The sequence below is a fragment of the Amblyomma mixtum genome, chromosome 3 (assembly GCF_055824585.1).
Source record: "Amblyomma mixtum isolate Tamu chromosome 3, ASM5582458v1, whole genome shotgun sequence".
Taxonomy (NCBI): domain Eukaryota; kingdom Metazoa; phylum Arthropoda; class Arachnida; order Ixodida; family Ixodidae; genus Amblyomma; species Amblyomma mixtum.
Genome location: NC_143014.1, coordinates 141765401 through 141786043, shown reverse-complemented (window position 1 = coordinate 141786043; position 20643 = coordinate 141765401).

Below are 20643 nucleotides of genomic sequence, written 5' to 3'. Positions count from 1 at the left end.
GGCCCCATCGTACCACTTGAGGACCGAGCCTTCAGTGAGCAGATTCGTCTTGTAAACGGATATGACAGTCTACTGGAACGTCTTCAAGAAGTTTATGCTGTGGTAGCAAAACTCCTGGACCTTGACCAGTAGGGCTACCTCTGCACGCAAGTTGGCCTTGATTCTATCAGCACCATGTACTGGCCCTCGGGTGCTTCGGTGCATGGTCCATCTGCAACTATTCTCTGTTCTAGCCCAGCCCAGACGTCTGAATCGATCACTCCACCATCAAATCAGTCTCCGACAGTCATTACCCGGGCATCTACTCGCCGACAATCTGGATGATTTTCTGACGAACACTTCGTTCTTCAGCACGTTTCTCGCGTGCTGCTGAACTTCCTTCTTGACGCTTGACACTTCCTGTGTTTTTTAGTGGTTCAGCAGCTGGGAGCCACCATGTGCTTTAAACGTGGCCGCGAACTTATGTGGACTCTTCTTGCCCACACGAAAGAGCTTCATGAGGTGCAAGCCAAAGTCCTCCTTGCGCAGCATGAGTCACACGGAGAACGCTTGCCGCTTATCCAGCAGGCACTGCAAGGCCAGCCCTCCAGCAGCCCGGTGCTTGGTCACCCACAGTGAAGAATGCCAGCACCCGGGACAACATTTGGCAGTTCTCGGTGCTGAAGCCCTTAAAAAAATCAGCACAGTTTTGTGCGAGCCTGTTAAGGGGTTATTAATCGGTAAACCTTATCGAGCATACAAACCAACGATAAATTTTGGTGACCGTAAAATTTTCCCAATAAACTGACCAGCTTTTAAATGCCGTGTATCTTGGTGTTTTGCATGCATGAAAGGCGGGTGCGGAACATCATTAGTAGGTGATTACAGGAAACAAAACCACTGGATATATGAAATATCAGCAATGTTAGGATTGTTAGAAGTGTTGGTAGTACATACTTAGAAATAATGACAGCAGCGCAAAAAAGAGGACAACGGACGGAGAGTAGACAAGGACGAGCGCTGATCTTCCAACAGCTTTTATTGTGAACTATTCACAAAAAAATGGCTGGCGGTTTAACATTGCTAAGCACGAGATATTGTGCGAAAGCAGTTTTTTGCAGGTAGTGTATTACACCACCGCCACGTACTACCTGAAAGCGCGATTGAAGTGTACGCTGACCCAGGGTGCAAGTTATGCGCGTATTCAACTTTTTCATCGTTAGTGCCAATTTACCCAATGTACGCCAGCGGCCTACGCTCGAGTGCAGCATTTCTGCAGCACTGTTGTCAACGCCAACGAGTACTGCTCCAGTGCTGTGTTTCTGCCACAAGGTTGACCACGCCAGCGCATGAAGCGCAGCTCTCTCTGTCACTGCCACCATGCAGAAAGCAGGAATATTAGCTCAACAGTAGCATTAGTTGAGGAAGACGATGTGCAATGCACAGCGCGATAGTGTATTGCAGTTAAACACGAGGCGCGTTCGGCTAAAAAAAAAAAAGAGAAAAGAAAGCGCCGACAGCCTAGTGTTCTCGCGCAGTGGCCAGCGAAGCTGATATGTTTGCGCCTCCGTGGGTTCGAATCCCTGTCACGGATATTTATTTGATTTATTTTTATTTATTCATTTCACTTGGCGCAAACCCACAAACACCGCAAGCATAAAGAAATCCCAAGATCTTGCTCTGGGGTTTACCCATTTGAATAGTGCTTTCACACGAATATATGCTTTGCTGTCCGAGCCAATGGAATCGTCTGCGCATGCCCAATTCAGCCACCTTTTTATCTGTGAGGGTGATGGAGGCCATGCTCACGCAGCCATCCCCAAGTCTAAAAATCAATTCGGATTCTATGATTACCCGTGTGACACGTATTTTATGCTCTTCCCAATGACGGAAGTGTTTTCAAGGTCGGGTGAACAGTTCCTGCAAGTCGCACGATGACTAGCCAGAAAACCTTCAAAGTATGTTCCTTCCCATAAACCATAAACCATTTCCTTCCCGCCCATTTTTTTACGTTCTTTGCGTGCTCCCTTAACCTATAGTTAACACATCTCCCAGTTTGGCCAGCGTACCCTTTTATTCCCCTAAAGGGAATCTGATTTACGTACTACGCCTACGGCCCATTCAACTAAAGGCCGCCTGTTCTTCTTGCCGCAGTTACTTTACTGGGTAGCGTCCGAGTCCGTCATTCTGCAGAGCTTTCACAGCTCGTGAGGTGCAGAGCACAGGACGTCCAAGTCGTAACGCTATGCACCTTTTTCAGATTGTGCGATAACGTGTTAACGTAAGGTATCACAGCTGCCTTCGGCGTTCGCTGTGCGCAGGCTTCACATGTTTGCGGCTCTGTGCGCATCTTTTTGAGAATGCCTTCTGCGATCCAAATACTGAGACGCTGAGGATATCTGGCGCTCAGCAGTCTTTCGGCTTGACGATCTGGGATAAGGTCGGGCAAGATTTGCCGAGAGCGTTTTTTAGGCACAACATTGCCATAGCTTGTTTAACGAGCTTAGAGCGGGCGGAGCTGAAAGACAGAAGTGGTTTGTTGGCGCGTGATTCATAGCTCCAGCAGACACGAACACTTTCAAAACGAAACCGGCTATCTAAAAATCTAATTTGGTCAAGGCGGCTCATCATATTTTTAAGCACAGCCAACACCTTTGTGCTTCCAAATTCAAAGGCCCGCGCTCCAAAATTTAAAACAACTAAAAAATCTCCCACAGCGCGGAAAACTTTAAGAACATTCTTGTCCAGCCGCCGCGGTGGCTCAGTGGTTATGGTGCTCGGCTGCTGACCTGAAAGACGCGGGTTCGATCCCGGCCGCGGCGGTTGAATTTCTTTGGAGGAGAAATTCTAGAGGCCCGTGTACTGTGCGATGTCAGTGCACGTTAAAGATCCCCAGGTGGTCGAAATTTCCGGAGCCCTCCACTACGGCGTCTCTCATAGCCTTAGTCGCTTTGGGACGTTAAACCCCATCAACCAACCAACCATTCTTGTCCATGAGTGATGCGTAAAGGAGGCGATCGAAGTGAGCAGCACTAAGTCACTAAGGGCTGGGTATATATGCAGGACCCAGTGCACACACCCTTCTTTTGAAAGTGTGTTCTCCCGTCAAACTGGATATAGATTCATCGTAAATAAATGGTTAAAAGTTCTAAAAACCACGAAATGTAATGGCAGTTGCATTTTGGAAAGCAGTGGAACCATATTTGTCGATAGAATGATCAACGCATTAAAGAATGAGGTTATGGGGTGAAGAATAAGAGATCTTTAATGTCAAATGAGAAATCTTGGCATCTTTTGTCAGTGTTTGTGTTAAAAATACTAAAGCCTGTACAGAGTTGCTCACGATGAAAGGGTCGTCCACAGATAAACACTTAACTTGACGCTACAAGAAGGAAGCAACAGAGTGCTGCCGTGTTCCAAATTCAGAGGCAATGATCCTTAGTGGTGCACCAACCTTACGTGTTTTCGCGCTCAAAAAAGCCTTTAAACAGTTGTTCTTGCTCTTTTCGATCGCCGTCGCAAGTTCAGGTTTAACCTGTAACACAGCTTCTTTAAGTTAGACTTCAGTTTGTACAGAGATATATTTGAATGTGAAATGAACACAGAGGAGATAGCATCCTTCGATTTTGATCTAAATACTTCGCTAGGTAAAACAGCGAAACCACCTTCTTTGTCAGCTGGGAGAACGCGGAGAGTCTGGTCGCGTAGAACAGATGCCACACGCGTCTAACGGGTAGACCGGATTCCGAATTTTTGCAACGGTTAAGGACATAAACACATTCCGAAACACATCATGCGCTCGCCTCTGCTGAGGCGTGCCGAGACACCTGATGAACAAAAGAAAGCTGTTCTGGCCCTCACTCCTTGAGTGGCACGGCAGACTTTGGTCCCAGGGGAAAGGACGCGGCTTACGTCGGCTGGCAAAGTTACATCACCTATAATATGTGCGCGTTGCATTGTGACCCTTGCATGCCCGGAGCAGACGAGGCCCTCAGTCTTCCCAGCACTTATTGCCAGAAGAACTCCTTTGTTTGGTCGGTAAGGACGTGGAAGGCCCGCAGCTCACATTGATGCGAGGATATGTGGGCTCTGCTGCAGACCAGTAGACTCAGAATATCTCGGTACAAACGTGCTTGGCATCTCCATTCAGACCTCAAGATCTTGATGACCCGTATTCCATGGCTGACGGATGGCGGGAGCCCACCGAACAACACGCTAACTTCTTCAGGCAGTCGCTTGGCACGGAGACAGAAAATGCCTGAGCACAGCACACTGGGACAGCAATGCGTGGAACGGTAGCGCGCGGGTCGGACAGACTACATGACGAGAACGAGCCCTTTGTACTAGAAAGGAACTTGATTAACGCCTCGAGTTCGGCGTCTTGGCATATGCTTAGAAATAATCACAGCAGCGCAAAAAAAGGGGGCAACACAAGGACGAGAGCTGAACTTCCAACATCTTTCATTGTGAATGATTCACAAATATATACATGCTGTCCGAGCCAGGGGTAATGGTCTGAGAGTGCGCAAATATGCCAGCTCTTTATCTCAGAGGGTGATGGAGGCCATGCTGACGCAGCCATCCCCAAGTCTACAAATCCGTTCATATTCTACGATTTTCCGTGTGACACGGTGTTGCTCTTTTTCAGGAGCAATCACCTCTGTCCGAACTAAAATAAGACAAATGGGCGTTGTCTTTTCGCGCCCTTAGTTGTCGTTTGCACCTCCTACATAGTCAAATTTCGATGCTGCGAAATCGCGAGAACACTGTCACTGCTGAGCAGGGTCAGTGCGAGAAGCGGACGCCACCTTGAGCGCCATACTTGCGCGATCGCTCCGTGTTGACATGTTTCGTGCGAAGTTTAAACAGACTACCTCATACGACTGCTGAAACAAACGATTTCGAAACTGAAGTGGAGCCCTTTTGCAGCATACTGAGTGGCGTTACCTGTAAATGCAGAAGCGGCCCGGATAGCTCAGTATCGGGCATTTCGAATGATCATTCAAATTGAACGATTAGTTCAATAGGCGCAGTAATCAAGAAGCTAAGCAGTCACAAATTGTGGGAACACTCAATACCGATATGAGGCTGCTAGATTAGCTCACGCTGCTCACACAGGATGATGCAGAAGGCAACCATTCATCGTGCTCTATCTAGGCTTTCTTCGGCTTTCTTCTTGCTTTATGTCAATGCGCGCACACACCGCAGTGTGGGGTATCGTCAGCTCAACGTAAGACCCAGCCGACACAGCTAGCTTCGTTTTAGGAACATTATCACCTGCCACCCCTTTGCTCCTTGGCCTGTCCTCACATGATTTCAGGACGTGGGTTCCGCAGAACGTGGACGGTAGTGCCGACTGAAGACGACGAATAAACACGAGCGGCGGTTGCCTGCGGTAAGTGCGACGGGTGCGGGTTTCGACGACGATGCGGACGAGCGAAAGAAAATGACGGCAGCGGTTGTTGGTAACATGAGTCTGGCGGCGAACTAGAGGACAGCAGCCGGACCCTCAATGACACCACCCTAAAAACGGTGTGCATGAAGGCTCCCTAAATCCATCCTATCAGGAGCCCACCCGTCGCGAACGTTATGGCAGCGACATCATCATCATTATCATCGTCATCATCATCCGCGGCGCCTAATTTTTTTTTACATTGGGTTGATTCAGAACTCTGCGATCCTCTGTTACAAAGGGGAATGGCCGTATCAGCATCATCATCAGCAAGAGAAAAAGGTCTTATTCAGTTCCTATGGTCCCAAAAGTTGTTTGCTCCCTGTTGCACACAGGCGTGTGGAGCTGGCTCACAGCAAACGGTAGTAGGAACCGTCACAAATGCCGCCTCAAGAGCTCTCAAAGCCAGGAGCCTTGCCGCTCCACAAGGGCAACGTCGCCACTGTGGGCGATATGAACCGATAGGAACGTCACTGGCAGTTCGGGCACTGTTCTGTTCTTCTGCCCCGTTTCCGTTCGATCCACCTTACCTGTCCGTACTCCTCCCCCAATGTAATTGGCCTGGCTGGCCTTAGGCCAACTGACGTACCAGTTGGCTGTGGTAACCCTGGCCTAAGATACTCGCGACTATTAATAATGTGTCGTAATAAAGTTCTTTCTCTCTCTCTTACTCTCGGGCACGATTTCGCCTATGCTTGGCATTTCTTCCCGGCCACAACAGGAAAAATAAAATTGGGCTTAATTCGACCGCAAGCCTCGTTCTCAGTTTACTTGAGTACGTTCGTATGGATATATTCGCGATTTTCCCGAAATCGGCGCCACACTGTGGCGGCGCCGCGAACTAGTACAAGAAGGAACTGTACGCGCGGAACCACGCCATTTGCTGCGTTGCGTGAGTTTTCCACAAACACATTTAGACGTTATTGTGCAACTTTACTTGTAAAATAAATCTTGGAGGTGCAGTTACATCAATCTTTGTGCGCTGACAATATAAGAGAGACGCTAAGCGTCTTTGTGTGAGCTTTCTGGTGGCAACAAGGCAGAGAGAGTACAGGAACAGGAAGTTGCCGCGCTGCAGTGGAACTCTTGCAGGACCATGACCGCACAATTTCTATGGGGCAACCGAGCCTGTATTTCTGTAAACATAATCTACGGGGACTAGAAGGGCCTGGCTGACGGACACATTACAAGCGCGAAGAGTTTTGTGCCTGACTGTCTCTGTAACGACGGGTCTTATTACGGCATGCTTATATGGTGATATGATGCTTTGTTATTCACAGAAAAAGGGAGATAGTAGGTATGATTCCATTCGATTTCATTTAATACTGATTCTTTTTTTCTATTCTTTATTGCCCCATGCCCTCTCTGTGTGAGGAATCAGTCAGATGGGTGGCTGGTAAGCATCAAAAGAAATCGGACAAAAAAGTGTATAATAGCGGCGATACATCAACTGCTTGCATCCACTGCTTACGGACAAACTCGGAGCACGGGGCGCGGTTAATTGCTCCGAGAAAATGGTGCGCGGAAAAGGCGACCTCATTGTTCTCGCTTTCCGCCTGCACACCCTCAAATACATTTATATTCATACTTAATAAGCACGTGTTTAATAATACTTATGGAACGCAAGAGGGCGCAGGTTTATCAGTTGAAATTCCAGAAAAACAGTGACTGGGAAACTTTTATAGCTCGTCTTCTGCGCAAGCAGCATGACATTCTCTGGGTCTCGTCTACCTGTTATAGGCTAAAGGCAAAAAAAAATGAAAAAGTGCGTTTTTAGTTTTGTTATTCATCAGTTGTACAAGAGTCCTCACAGTCAGTGTCATAGATTTAAATTATCTGCAAAGCGCGCCTCGACCGCCTACCGCTCCGCTTTTACGCGCACTCTTTTTGAATGCCTGCAGGCATCAATTTCTCCCACGGCTCACGTCTATTCCTTTACACCCTTGACAAGCAAAATAGTGCTTCGCAAGAGATTGCTGCCATCGACAAAAAATCATGAGTTTCTCGTTGAATTTCGAAACAAGTGCGCTTTCCTGGCGGGCAGCCCCTTACTGACTCCTTGCCTTGTGTTCGAACAGAGCTGAGGAGGGAGACAGTGGTTGAGCACTTGACACGGCAAGAATTCGTCTGGTTTTCTTACGTCGACGAAAGGCTCTGTTCTTCTCTGTAGCCACGAAGGAAATGATCACTGGGAATTAAGCAATGATGCAGAGTTTGGTTTGTGAGGTTTAACGTCCTTTGTAACGTTTTTATAGAGAATTTTAGTTATGCAGGGTTATGCAAACACTCACGCTTAGGGCAACAGAGATCAGGCGTGCAGCGAGAGATCAGAAACTAGATATATTTGATGACAAGTAAAGAAAATCATGACGTGCACAGGCGGTGTGATGCAACATTAAGCCTGGGGTCACCATCATCATCATCAAAAAAAATGCAGCTTACCGATGTGCCGCATGACACTGTCAAAACAGGAAAGATTCCAGAGTGCCACGCAGTTGGCGGTAGCACGTTGTATCTTTAGAGCAAGTTCCTCATATCTTCAAATAGTTCTCTGATTAGCGCTATATCGTTTAGTCCTTGCTTGCCCGCCCGGCTTCCCCCCTTGCTCCGGCTATGCTGACTCAAGGCGCCCCAATCAGACTTACTAACGAAGCACGCTACCACCAAGCAGCGATTACAATCATCACTAGATGCACTTTCCTGCGTCTTACCTTCGCGGCGTTGTCACGAACTGCGAGTGACGAACGCAAAATTAGGTGATGATGGCAGGTCACTTGGTGAAATCGCGAAGAATCAGTGTGACATCATCATCAGCAGCAGCAGCGGCAGACTGACTACGCTCACTGCAGGGCAAAGGTCTCTCCAAATAAACCTGTCCATTGCCAGTTGCGGCCGCCGTATCCTCGCAAATGCCTTAATCTCATCCGCCCACCTAATTTTCTGCCCTCCCCCCTACTACGCTGCTAAGAACCAGCGGTTATCTTGCCTTCGCATTACATGCCCTGCCCAAGCGCATTTCTGCCTCTTGATTTCAACTAGGATGTCATTAACCCGCGTTTGTTCCCTCACCCACTCCGCCCGCTTCCGATCTCTTAACGTTACACCTATCATTTTTCTTTCCACAGCTCGCTGCGTTGTCCTTAACTTAAGCTGAACCCTCTTTGTTAGCCTCCACGTTTCTGCCACCATAGGTGAGTACCAGTAATATATAGCTGTTGTATACTTTTCTCTTGAGAGATATTGGTAAACTGAAATTCATGATCTGACAGAACTTGCCATATGCGCTCCACCCCATTCTTATCCTTCTAGTTATTTCCCTCTCATGATCCGGATCAGCGGTCACTACCTTCCTTAAGTAGACATATTCCCTTCCTACTTCCAGCCCCTCGCTGCCAATTGCGAACTGCTGTTCTCTTGCGAGACTGTGGAATATTACTTTGGTTTTCTAGGTGTTAATTTTTAGACCCACCGTTCTGCTCTGCCTGTCTAACTCATTGATCATGCTTTGCAGTTTATGTCCTGAGTGACGTTAGCAAGGCAATGTCATCAGCGAATCGCAGATTATTTAGGTATTCTCCATTAACTCTTATTCCCAACTGATCCCAATTCAGGCCTCGGAATACCTCCTGTAAATAAGCGGTGAATAGCATTGTCGAGATCATGTCTCCCTGCCAGACACCCTTCCTTATTGTAATTTTATTGCTGACTTTATGGAAGACTAAGGTGGCGTAGAGGTAGAGCCTCCGCCTCGCGTGCAAGACGACCGGGGATCGAATCCCGGTGCCGCGGCGTTCTCCACTGGGTTAAAAGAAAAGATTACAGATCACTGCGGCGACTCGCATTTGGAGATTGCGAATTGACGCCTCCTCAGTACTCTTTGCCTTTGTTTATCATTTTCTCCTTGGTAATTAATTACCTACTGAATTAGTGTAATTATCTTATGCATTAATTAAAAATCGATTTATTTACTCTGATTATACCTTCTTTTATCTCAATCAACCATTTTGGTTTTTCAAATTTGGCGCCGGGGTTGCTTTCCCGTCTACTTACTATATCCCCGGCCAACCTATCCAACCGTCCTAAGTTTTTTGCTGATAATTAACGAATTAATCTATGTCAATGTATCTTTTTGTTTGATTAATTATCACTCATCAAATAAATTTCAATTACTTTCAAGCTTTATTTTCACTCCTTTGCCTATTTTTTCCACTATTTTGCTGTCCACGGCGGTTTTCCCGTCCACTCACTATATCGACGGCCACGCCATTTCGCTGTTTTTGACATTTTTGGCTCTAATTAATTAACTAATCATCCTATCGACATAATTTTTTTTTTTTTGCGCAGCATCCTCACACCATTTTCTATCGATCACAACCATTAGTTTGATGCTGCCTTTTCTGAGAATGTCACAGCTGCTGCGGACACAAAACGTTTTGCTGACACGTTTTGGTGACACCAGCCCACCGACATAGCCTAGAAATGCTTTTGCATTAAAAAAAAAAAAACTACGCGTGTCGATGAAAGTACATAATCAGGCCGGGGTTGAGGCCTCATCTCGGTGACTAGAGCCGACAACGCACTCACTCACCAGATTTGGCCACCCTGGTGTAGTACTTGGCCGCAGCCTTCAATGAACAAACCAATTAATCAATATGTATGCTACTGCAAAAGGTACAATGACAACAAGCAACTGATATCATTTCCGCTTCGTTCTCGCATTAAGTGTTTCCTCAGGTAAACATCACGCGGATCGATCGACTGAGGCTACATACATAAAGCATTCAGTGGGCATCGGTAAAAGTAGTGGGAGTCGATAACTGAGCATTTGGTAGCCGAAATTAGTTAGCGCAGCAGGTTCAGTTTGTCTTGTGGTGTTGTGAGTATGGAGTCTGGAAATACTGGAGCGAGGCTGAATGAGAAATTGTGTTTAGGTGTGATTTTTGTTCACTTCTGTAATATTTAATCAACCTGTAATTATAAAAATTCAGCATGGCTACAATACTGAAATTCGTGAATAAATGCCTTGTCTTACGTCCGTAAGGTCTAAACAGTCAAAAACGGTCTAAAGGACCCTCAATGGCCATAAAATTGTAAGAAACGATCTCTGTGACCTTATATAGCGGCCTTGCCGCCTGACATTTGCAGGTTGCCTACACACTTTCGCGCTATGCAATTTACTTTCTTATCCACACTCTGATCTCAGTAAAAATGGCTCATTTGCAATATTAGGACATAAATGCCTACGTGACTGGACTTAGTAAGTACCCTTTCTGTAGCGAAATTTCTAAGTATATATTGGTTTAATAGAGAGAGAGTAAAGTTTAACGAGAGGAATGGGGCAGGAGTCAGCCGCCAGTAACATGACCCTGGCCTGCTATTCCATACGGGTAGTTCTAGCGACCCTAACGCGGGGTAAATGGGCATGCAAGCAAGGGGAGAGATGGAGTGCGAATGGATGGCGACGGTGTCATAATGCAGTGAATTGCGTGGGGTTAGCCGAACTTTGGAAATGATGTCCTTGCACACACTGGCTGACACTCGTCTCACGTAGATTCGACGCGTAGCACATGCATTCCTTGTCTTGCACACACACTGGCGCACATCACTTGCATATGGTCCAGAGATGGGCCTCCATGCAAACGCACAACTTAGCATACCCTGCGTGTGATGATGCAGCTTTGCTGTGCCAATGAGGCAGTTCGCGCACAGTTGCAGAGACGAGCTCTTGCATACGCTCACACACTCACACATGTCCCGGCACACGGATATGCACATGCGTGGTCCGCTGTACAAATTGTATATAGCCATGCACAGCACTCACGGTCTGTCACAGACAGGTACCTATAAGCCTGTTTCAGATACAAACTTGACAAGGGTCTTCGTCGAGCACTAGCCATATGTATTTGGCCCTGAATTTGATGTGTAGGTCCGCTATTAGCCTTATATGGGTTATATGAGTCTATGAGGAAGCAATTTCGAAACAAGAACAGTACTAATTTCTCTGATGGCAGTAATTATTGTGATGTTCAATTAACAGAAGGTCACAGGCAAACCAGCTCAGTTACAGAAATAATGTGCCATGAGATTCTGGTGGAAATCAAAAGATTTTATCCATTATTGCAAGGGCTGACCACTCCAATATCCAAGACACGAGAACTTATGATTTTAATTTGGCATTGAAAAGCGCATAAAACAAACTGAAGTGCTACCTTGCGGTCAAACCCTGCCATATCGGTGTATCCCAACCCCTTACCACATCGCTGTAAAATATCACTGATCCCTTTTGAGTGCACAGTGTTATTGTTGTGTTTTTTTTTCTTGCAGGAGTGTTCGTCATACTTCGTTATACTTTGCGCTCTCTCCTGTGAGCCCTTCGATGAAAAGCAACCCTCCCTTCCCATGGTCTATGATATGCTTTTAGCTTTTGTCACTAGATGGCACCACAGTGTTTTGCACATCTCGGATGAAGCGGTAACCGCAGTTCACTAAAACTTTCGTCAACGAGGCGTACGTCACTATGTCGTAATAGCTTTGGGTGTGGAAACTGAAATGGACGCCAATCTATACAAAACTTATCTAAGTACTGTCTGGCGGGCAAGATTTATATTAGTTTTCAGTAAATCATTTTTGCCGACGTGCAATCGCCATCGCCCGCGATGAACGTGGTTTCCAGCATCGGGATGAATAAAAACGGGTGCATGCACTGATCGAAAAATTATCGGTAAAAATCTACAGCATTCGGACAAAACCGTTGCGGAATATTAGGCAGCAAGCTTAGCGTTTCGCCGATAAAAATTGGGTGCTTAAAATTCAGGTCGGTCTCTTTAGTATTCATTTGGATAGCTTCGTTGATCAACAACTCACCACTAGTACAAATTGTTATGGCTAAACTTTCAGAGGGGGATATTCAATTCCAGTGAATGCTGCCTATTTAAATACGGTAAGTGTAGAAGTTGTATGCTCTGCTGATATTTACAAAGTCGCTGTGTTACCAAAGGACGTTAGTGCATATGTGGCCCAAAGGGAGACCTCTGTAACGGTGTGGGTCCTTAAAATGCTACATTCCAGCCTCCGTGAATCTAATACTCTATTGGACTTTCCGTTTGGGGAATTTTTGGTACCACGCTAGTTGCCCATTAGCTGTCATAAGCAAATAGACTATTTGTTCTGCTATTAGATTTATCGCTGTGCAGTTCTCGGCGTCCTTTTAAGAGGGAATCTAGGGAATCTATAAAGAACGGGCTCCAATTCCACTCACTTCAGGAGGAAGAATTCACCGATCTCTGGTAACCAGATATTGTCGCGAGCGCTCTGAGCAAGCAGGCTGCATGCGCCGCTGTTTCAGTTGCCGGAGCGAACGCGCGGGCGCATTCTTCTTGTTGGGCTGCCGCGTGGCTGCATGGCGGAGAGGACAAATAATACACGTAAGTTGCTGGGGCGTGCTTGCTGCAGCCTCTTGCATCCATCCACAGTGCGAACGTCTGGGACGGCTCTGTAAGTCGGGCTAGTTGGCAATGGTCTGTTTCAGAGACGGGAAACGGGGTCAAAAGACGAAAAACAAAAAAAGATGCACGATGAACCTTTCAGTTGCGCGCCGGCGCTCCTGCTGCGTCTGTATTTTCCTCATCCTTAGCCTTTTGGCTCTGTTTCCATCCTCCGAGCCTGGAACAGTGTTGCACACCAGCCATGGCGTCATAGCCATCAGTCTAGTGGCGACGACTGTCAAGGGCAAGAGCGCCTGAGCCAAATAAAAGTGGCCCCTGGCTGACACTGTCTGCAGGCGTAGTGAGAATTTTTATCCGGCTGCATTTTCAGCATTCATTATAGCAAAGTACTTTGAAAAGGATGAAAGTGATGAAACAACTTTCGTCTTCTCTGTGGTGACGGATCAAAAGCTTTGCAGATTTCTTACCTTCCTTTCACAGTGTATCGTACTCGGCATTAAGAACGCACTGGGCATGCGCTGGGTATTATTTCTGAGGACGAGGCCTGAAGCTGGCAAAAGTGCAGAGTAAAAGATAGATGTAGAGCAATGGGATGTTAGAGGTGACGGTGCAAAATTAAATGAGGGATTGGCTCACATTTTGAAAACATAGTTCCACGTTGGTTTAGTTTGCACACTAGCGGTGAGTGGCCTTTTATACTGTATTTTTGTCGGTAATTGTTAATTTGCACACCCTTTCCTAATTTATTAAAGCAAATGGGCCACAAAAAGGATTGTGAACAAATATGTAGCAGTCTGTTCGGATATCCAGGAATTTTCAGCTGGTTGAAGAGTCTGCGCAGATTTCGACAGGTGCGAGGGGTTACGACGAAGCAATTTCTGGGCTGATGATGATGATGATCAGTTTCTGGGCTGATGATGATGATGGTGATCATGATGATGGTGATCATCATCATCAGCCTGACTACGCCCACTGCAGGGCAAAGGCCTCTTCTCCCATGTATCTCCAATTAACCCTGCCCTTTGCCAGCTGCGGCCACCGTATCCCCGCAAACTTCTTAATTAATCTCATCCGCCCACCTAAATTCCGTCGCACCCTCCTTCGCTTGCCTTCTCTTGGAGTCCACTCTGCTGCCCTCAAGGCCCAGCGGTTGCCTTGCCTTCGCATTGTATTCTCTGCCCGAGCAACTGAGAGAACCTGCTTACACGCTCCACCCCATCGCTATTCTTTAGTTACTTCCTTCTCATGATCCGGGTCAGCTGTCACTACCTGCCCTAAGTAGACGTATTCCCTTACCGCTTCCAGCACCTCGCTACCAATTTTGAACGGCTGTTCTCTTACGAGACTGTTGAACATTACTTTGGTTCCTGCATGTTAATTTTTAGACCCATCGCTCTGCTCTGCCTGTCTAACTCATTGATCATGCTTTGCAGTTCATCTCCTGAGTGATTGATCAACGCAATGTCATCTGCGAATCGCAGATTACCTAACGGCGGCTCGAACATCAAAGATCAACAGTGCAAGCGCAAGCCAGACAACAGATTTTTGCTGAAAACCTCACATCCAAAAATGTTTAAAAATCTTGAAGAAAGCGTCTGGAGAAAGGATTCAACGATACTCATTACTTCTCTTGGAAACAACGCCTGCAAACTTGCCATTCTGGCCACATCATTGTGAACGCTGCGCGGTGATTTCGGGAACCTCGGGATTATTTTTACCCGATAGTACCTTAACAATAAATTAGTTTCTGCGAAATTAATCATTTAAGGTATATTGCTGATGTAATTCAACGGGTTAGGGATTGTTTTCATCGACAGGCACGATTTTCATGCTCGCTTTCCACCATTTATCGCAGCCTCAAGTCCTGCAAAACATGGCGGCGAGCGTTTTGTAGCGACGTTGGTCATGCCCCCCCCCCCCCCCCCCCTAAAAAGAAAGAAAATGATGTACATGAGCTGCATCTTCCTGATCGAGAATCTGGATCGTTGATGACCGCAGTCACCAGCATGTTGAGTGGGTGTGGTGAGAGTCAACGCTGCTGTTAAGGCATCGCTTATATGGGAGGTTACCTCAGTTGGGTGGACGTTACAGGGCCATTGAATTCTTGACCCAGCCAATGAATAGCCATTCGTCCCAGCGATTCGTCAAACTTCAGGCGTCGTACAAAACATGTGATCATTTACCCTCCGAGACAGTTGTAGGCCACGCTCAGACAGCACCACATAAGCTCGCAAACTTACGCCAATGGAAGGGAATCACGTACTTTGTTAAACTAGATTATTTCAAACCTACCGCCAGTATATATTGAAGCGTGATAGTCGTAGATATTTATCCATGATCTGAGCCAACGGATACTCCAATTCCACTGACCCTTTACTGAAGCATCAGACTATGGCCCTCCTCTTGCAAAAATTTGTGATTAGTTCCTTATAAAAAGTCAATTATTTCAGACATCACACTCATCAGGTATTTATGATGACTTCCGAGTTGAGTTTCTGATGCATTGGTGATTATTATTGGCCACCGAGTTCTTGATTTTTGAATACATGCTGAACTTGTGATATATTTCGGAATGATTTATGAGGTACTCAAACTAGTGTTATGGACAAAAAAAAATGTCCTGAATTCTATTTTTTTAAACGGCACGGAGATCATTGAGGTGAAGCTCTCTAATGTAAACATCAAATAAACTATTCTATGTGCTACTTTCGCTGAGACGTAGAAAAGTCCAGTACCACAATCTGCCAATCACTGCTGCAAACAGTTCGCATCGACCCTCTGAAAGGAGCAAGTGGCAAGGTCGAGAATAGGGCATTACAACCTCTGGAAGTACATGCCACACCGGTACAGTCACCTGATCTGTACTTCTTCACAGCGCGGACTGATGCTTATATATTCCAAACAAGGGGCCCCCTAACAAGTGTTAGTAAGGAGCTGTTAATGACTTTGCTGTGATAATTTCGGTGTCATATACGCAATATCCGGCAGGTACAAATGAAGAGATTTAACTGCAACGTTCTGTTAGTTGATATGCTTCATTGCTCCACGAGAAATTGAAAAAGTCTGAGGCGGTGCTTGAAAAAGATACTGCTTTGATGTCTTCACGCATCAGAAAAACTACCTTTTTTTTTTGTGAGGGAAGTTCATGCAAAAACACATCAAGAATTGATGTTATCAGTCCGGTCCCAGAAAGTAATGCTAAAATTCATCAAGAACTTATGATGTCAGTCTGGTACAAGAAAGTTAATGCAACAACTCAAAAAATTTCTGATTTCAGGCTGATCCATCCCAAAACACAACTATGTGGCCTCTGTGATTATTTTCTGATGACTCATCGCGATTATACCATAATGATATCAGAACTTGAACATCCCTTTTTGTGAGGGTCTGCACAGACAGAAGCAGTACTCTCAGTGACGTGCGATGATAGCCAAAGCTGTGAAAAAAAAAGGAAAAAGAAAGTAGTCCTATACAGCGGTTGGGGCGTTCTCACTTCACTGTTCAGCATGTTCAGCACTGTTCCACTTCAGCATGCTCGCTATTATTCTCTTTCCCAGCACTCATCCTCTTCAGTTTGCGCTCGGGAGACTTCTTGCCACAGTGTGTCCCTTCACAAACTAATGGTAGATTTCTGTAGACTAAAGATCGTTCTCCTCCGCCCTTTTCTTCTCAGAACGTAATGCTACTTGACGATTTTAGGCGATCGGAGATCGCTGTAGTACAGTTACCGTTAGAAAAGCTATGGTTAAACCTTCAGTGTGCAACTAGGCATCTTGTTGCCGAATTGCGATCCCAGTATCGCTCTAATGCCTAGTGCCTGCGCGTGAACCGCACAGATCCGAGTTCTCGACAAAAATCCGCGCTAAATTAAGACATCGCCTTTGAGTTTTGTGCGGGATGTTGAGCAATTCAAGGCACAAGCGTCAACCCGACACACTCGGCCACCGCGCGCACCGCCTTCGCCCGACCAGAGCGAGCAGTAACGGCAAAAAGGAGGGGAAAAGGCAAAGAGCGGAGGAGAAAGAGGCAGAATAGTGCACGCGGGGGGGCCAGAGGCGAACTTCTTTACTTAGTTCAGGGGCGCCCAAGACGAGCGCGCCGCCAAGCCAGCTATCAACGAAGGGGATCGTGCGGCCCAAAGCACCGCAGCTGGCATCGCTGGCAGCGCTGTCCGCTCGGAACCCCGCGCGGCGGTAAGCACACAAGCGCGGCTTCACGGTCGAGCTTCCCGTTGTGTACGACGCCCGCAGTTGACGACACGCCGGCACGCTTGGGATTAATCGACTGCCAAGCGCCGGGCTCCGAGAGCAGCCACGACTCTCGAGGAAGCGAGCTCCGGGGTTTTGTAAATATGGCAGGAGCCACCGAATTTAGAGCGCCGCATTAGCGCGATTCAAGCGTGCCTGCCTTATTTTTGTGCTAGAGGGCTAAATGTGCGTTTCCTTTTCCTTCTGTTTATCCTGTATACTACCGCCCGCAGAAAGCGGGAACGAAGGGGAGGTATACGCGTATAAGCGCTGACCGGAAAGATTTGACGCCGCCGCTGTAAGTTAAGGGCGCCTAGCAATGCAGCAAAAAGTGCGTCTTCGCTATGCATACAAATCATAAATAAGGATAGTCTGTCCTTACGTACAGTCATCTTGAGAGAGTAAAGGCTTTAGAAACCGGTTGGTTGTGCAGCGTAAATCCGTACTTTCAGAACCAACCATCCGTTCTCCGCTCCGCTTTCCCCTCTTGGGAGGTTGCTTCTAGCCAAGGCCCACAACACCAGCAACGTCTGATCGAGCGAGCGCGCAGGATGGCGACAGCCAACAGAGTCCTGGACTAAGGACACCACCCGAAGAGGATGGCCACAAACTAATGATCGACCGTTGGTCAAATAAAAGTGTTCCCTCCTCCTCCTCCTAATCTGCACTTTGCGCTAGCAGTGGAATATTGCTACGACAAATGTTTTTCTCGTGAGGGACATTGGTAAACTGCCATTCATGAACTGAGAGAACCTGCCATATGCGCTCCACCCAACCCCTATTCTAATTACTTCCCCCTCATGATCCCGGTACCTGCCCTGAGTAGACGTATTCCCCTACCACTTCCAGTACCTCGTTACCAACTATGAACCGCTATTCTCTTGCGAGACTGTTCAGCGTTACTTTGGTTTCTGCATGTTCATTTTTAGACCCATCGTTCTGCTCTGCCTGTCTAACTCGTTGATCATGCTTTGCAGTTCATCTCCTGAGTGACTGAGCAACGCAATGTCATCAGCGAATCGCAGAGTACTTATGTATTCTCCATTAACTCTTATCCCGAACTTTTCAACTGTTCCCAATACAGGTCTCGGACTACCTCCTGTAAACAGGCGCTGAACAGCATTGGCGAGATCGTGTCTCTCTACTTGACACCCTTCCTTACTGGATTTTATTGCTAACATTATAGAGGACTATGGTAGTTGTGCGGTCATTACAGATATCTTCCACTATTTTCACGTAACTCTTCTACACCCTGATTCCGGAATACCTGCATGACTGCTGAGGTTCCGAATGAGTCAAATGCTTTATCGTAATCAATGAAGGCTATATATAGGGGCTGGTTATATTCTGCGCATTTCTGTATCACCTGATTGAAAGTGTGAGTAATGTGTATTGTCGAGTATTGTTTACAAAAGCTTGCCTGATCATTACTGAAGTCTAAGGTTTGACATCTGCTTTATTATGGATCAAGATTACGTTAGCGTTCTTCCAAGCTTCTGATACCCTCGAGGTCATAAGGGGTTGCGTATACAGGGTGGCTAGTCATTCTAGCAGAATCTCCCCTCCGTCCTTCAACTGATCTGCTGTTACCTCATCCTCACCAGCTGCTTTCCCCCTTTGAATTGCTCCTAAGACTTTCTTTACTGCCTCTTTCGTTACTGGTGGGATATCCCATTGTTGTGCGATACTCTCTATCTCATTTACGTCCTCATTACATTGGCTACTGTATAGATTTGTGCAGAACTCCTCGGCTACTTAACTATCTAATCCATGTTGCTAATGACATTGCCCTTTGTTGTCTCTTAACGCATACATCTGGTTTTCGCCTATGTCTAAGTCTCCTGTTTACCACTTTTAGGCCACCTCCGTTCTTTAGAGCATGCTCGATTCTCTCCATAAGAAATTTCTGTATTTATTTAATTATTTATTTATTTAACAATACTGTCAACCCTCGTGCGAGGGTCCTTACAGAGAGGGTATAAAAATTTCATAGAAAAACAGCGCTATTCACAAGAATTGGATACATCAGCATGAAACGGTACATCATTCAGTCAAGCATCAAATGGCACTTTCAAGCAGGTGGTGATCCAGAGATCGTTCGAATTCATGCAGATCATTCTGTTCCACAACACTCACTGGCAAGTCATTCCCCATTTCAATTGCATGTGGGAAGAAGGAATGTTTGAAAGTTTCACTACGGGCGTTGTACGGCTGAATTATCCAACTATGATTTGTTCTACAACTTCGTTTGCCTGGTACTTGTATGTATGTATGTTTCCTTCTGAATATTTATATGTCCTTGGAGCGTCTGGAATAATAGCTTCAGCCGATTTTTTCGTCTTCGTGTTTCTAATAAATCCAGGTTACAGGAAGAGCAAATAAAGCGTACTGCGTACCTCTGAACTCTTTCTAATTGTTTCTTTAAATAATTCGGTTTAGGACTCCATACTACTAACGCATACTCAAGGACTGGCCTCACAAAATATTTATACGCAATTAGTCTTACATCCCGTGTAGCATGCTCCAATTTTTTTCTCAAGAAACATAACCTCTGGTATGCTTTAGAACACACCTGTTCTGTATGTGTGCCCCAATTTAAGTTTTGTGTTATTGTTATTCCTAGATACTTAAACTAAGTTAAATTTACCAAACATTTGTCACCAATGACATATGGGAACAAAAGAACAGACTTCTTCGTTGTAATGTGCGTGTATGTTGACTTCGAATAATTTATTTCCATGATCTATTTTTTGCACCATTCGCTTAAAGCCTGTAAAGAGTTGTTAATTCTAAGCTGGTCGTTCTTGTTTCTAACTGTAGAATAAATTAAACAGTCATCTGCGAATAGCTTTAGTCGTACATTTGGTTCCGGGACAGCAGAGATATCATTAATATAGACCAAACATAACAATGGTTCCAGAACAGAACCCTGCGGAACTCCTGAAAGCACTGCTAGTGGGCCGGACACATGACCATCCATTTTGACCACTTGGTAACGATTTGTTAAGTAAGCTTTAATCCGTTCCACAATACTCAAATTATTTCCAGCTCTTTCCAGTTTAAAAACTAATTTATTGTGCGGCACTTTATCAAAAGCTTTGGCAAAGTCTACTGCGATTACGTCAATCTGCTGCTTCCCATCAATCGTCATTGCCAAATCATAAATTGTCTCTACAAGTTGTGCAGTGGTGGAAAGGCCTGCTCTGAATCCGTTTTGGCGATGGTAAAGTAAACAGCTTGTTTCTAGGTGATGAAAGATGTGCTTTGCTATAATATGTTCCATAAGTTTACAAGAGATCGCTGTAAGAGATATTGGGCGGTAGTTATTTACAAGTGCTCGGTTTCCCCCTTTAAACACCGGAATTACTAGTGCATTGCGCCAATCTTGTGGTACACAATGGGTGTGCAAAGATTTTTGAAAAATAAGTTTAAGGTGTCGCGACGCCCACTCGGCATATCTTCGGAGAAACTGGGTTGGTATGTTGTCTGGTCCATTGGCCTTTTTAACATCCAAACTGAG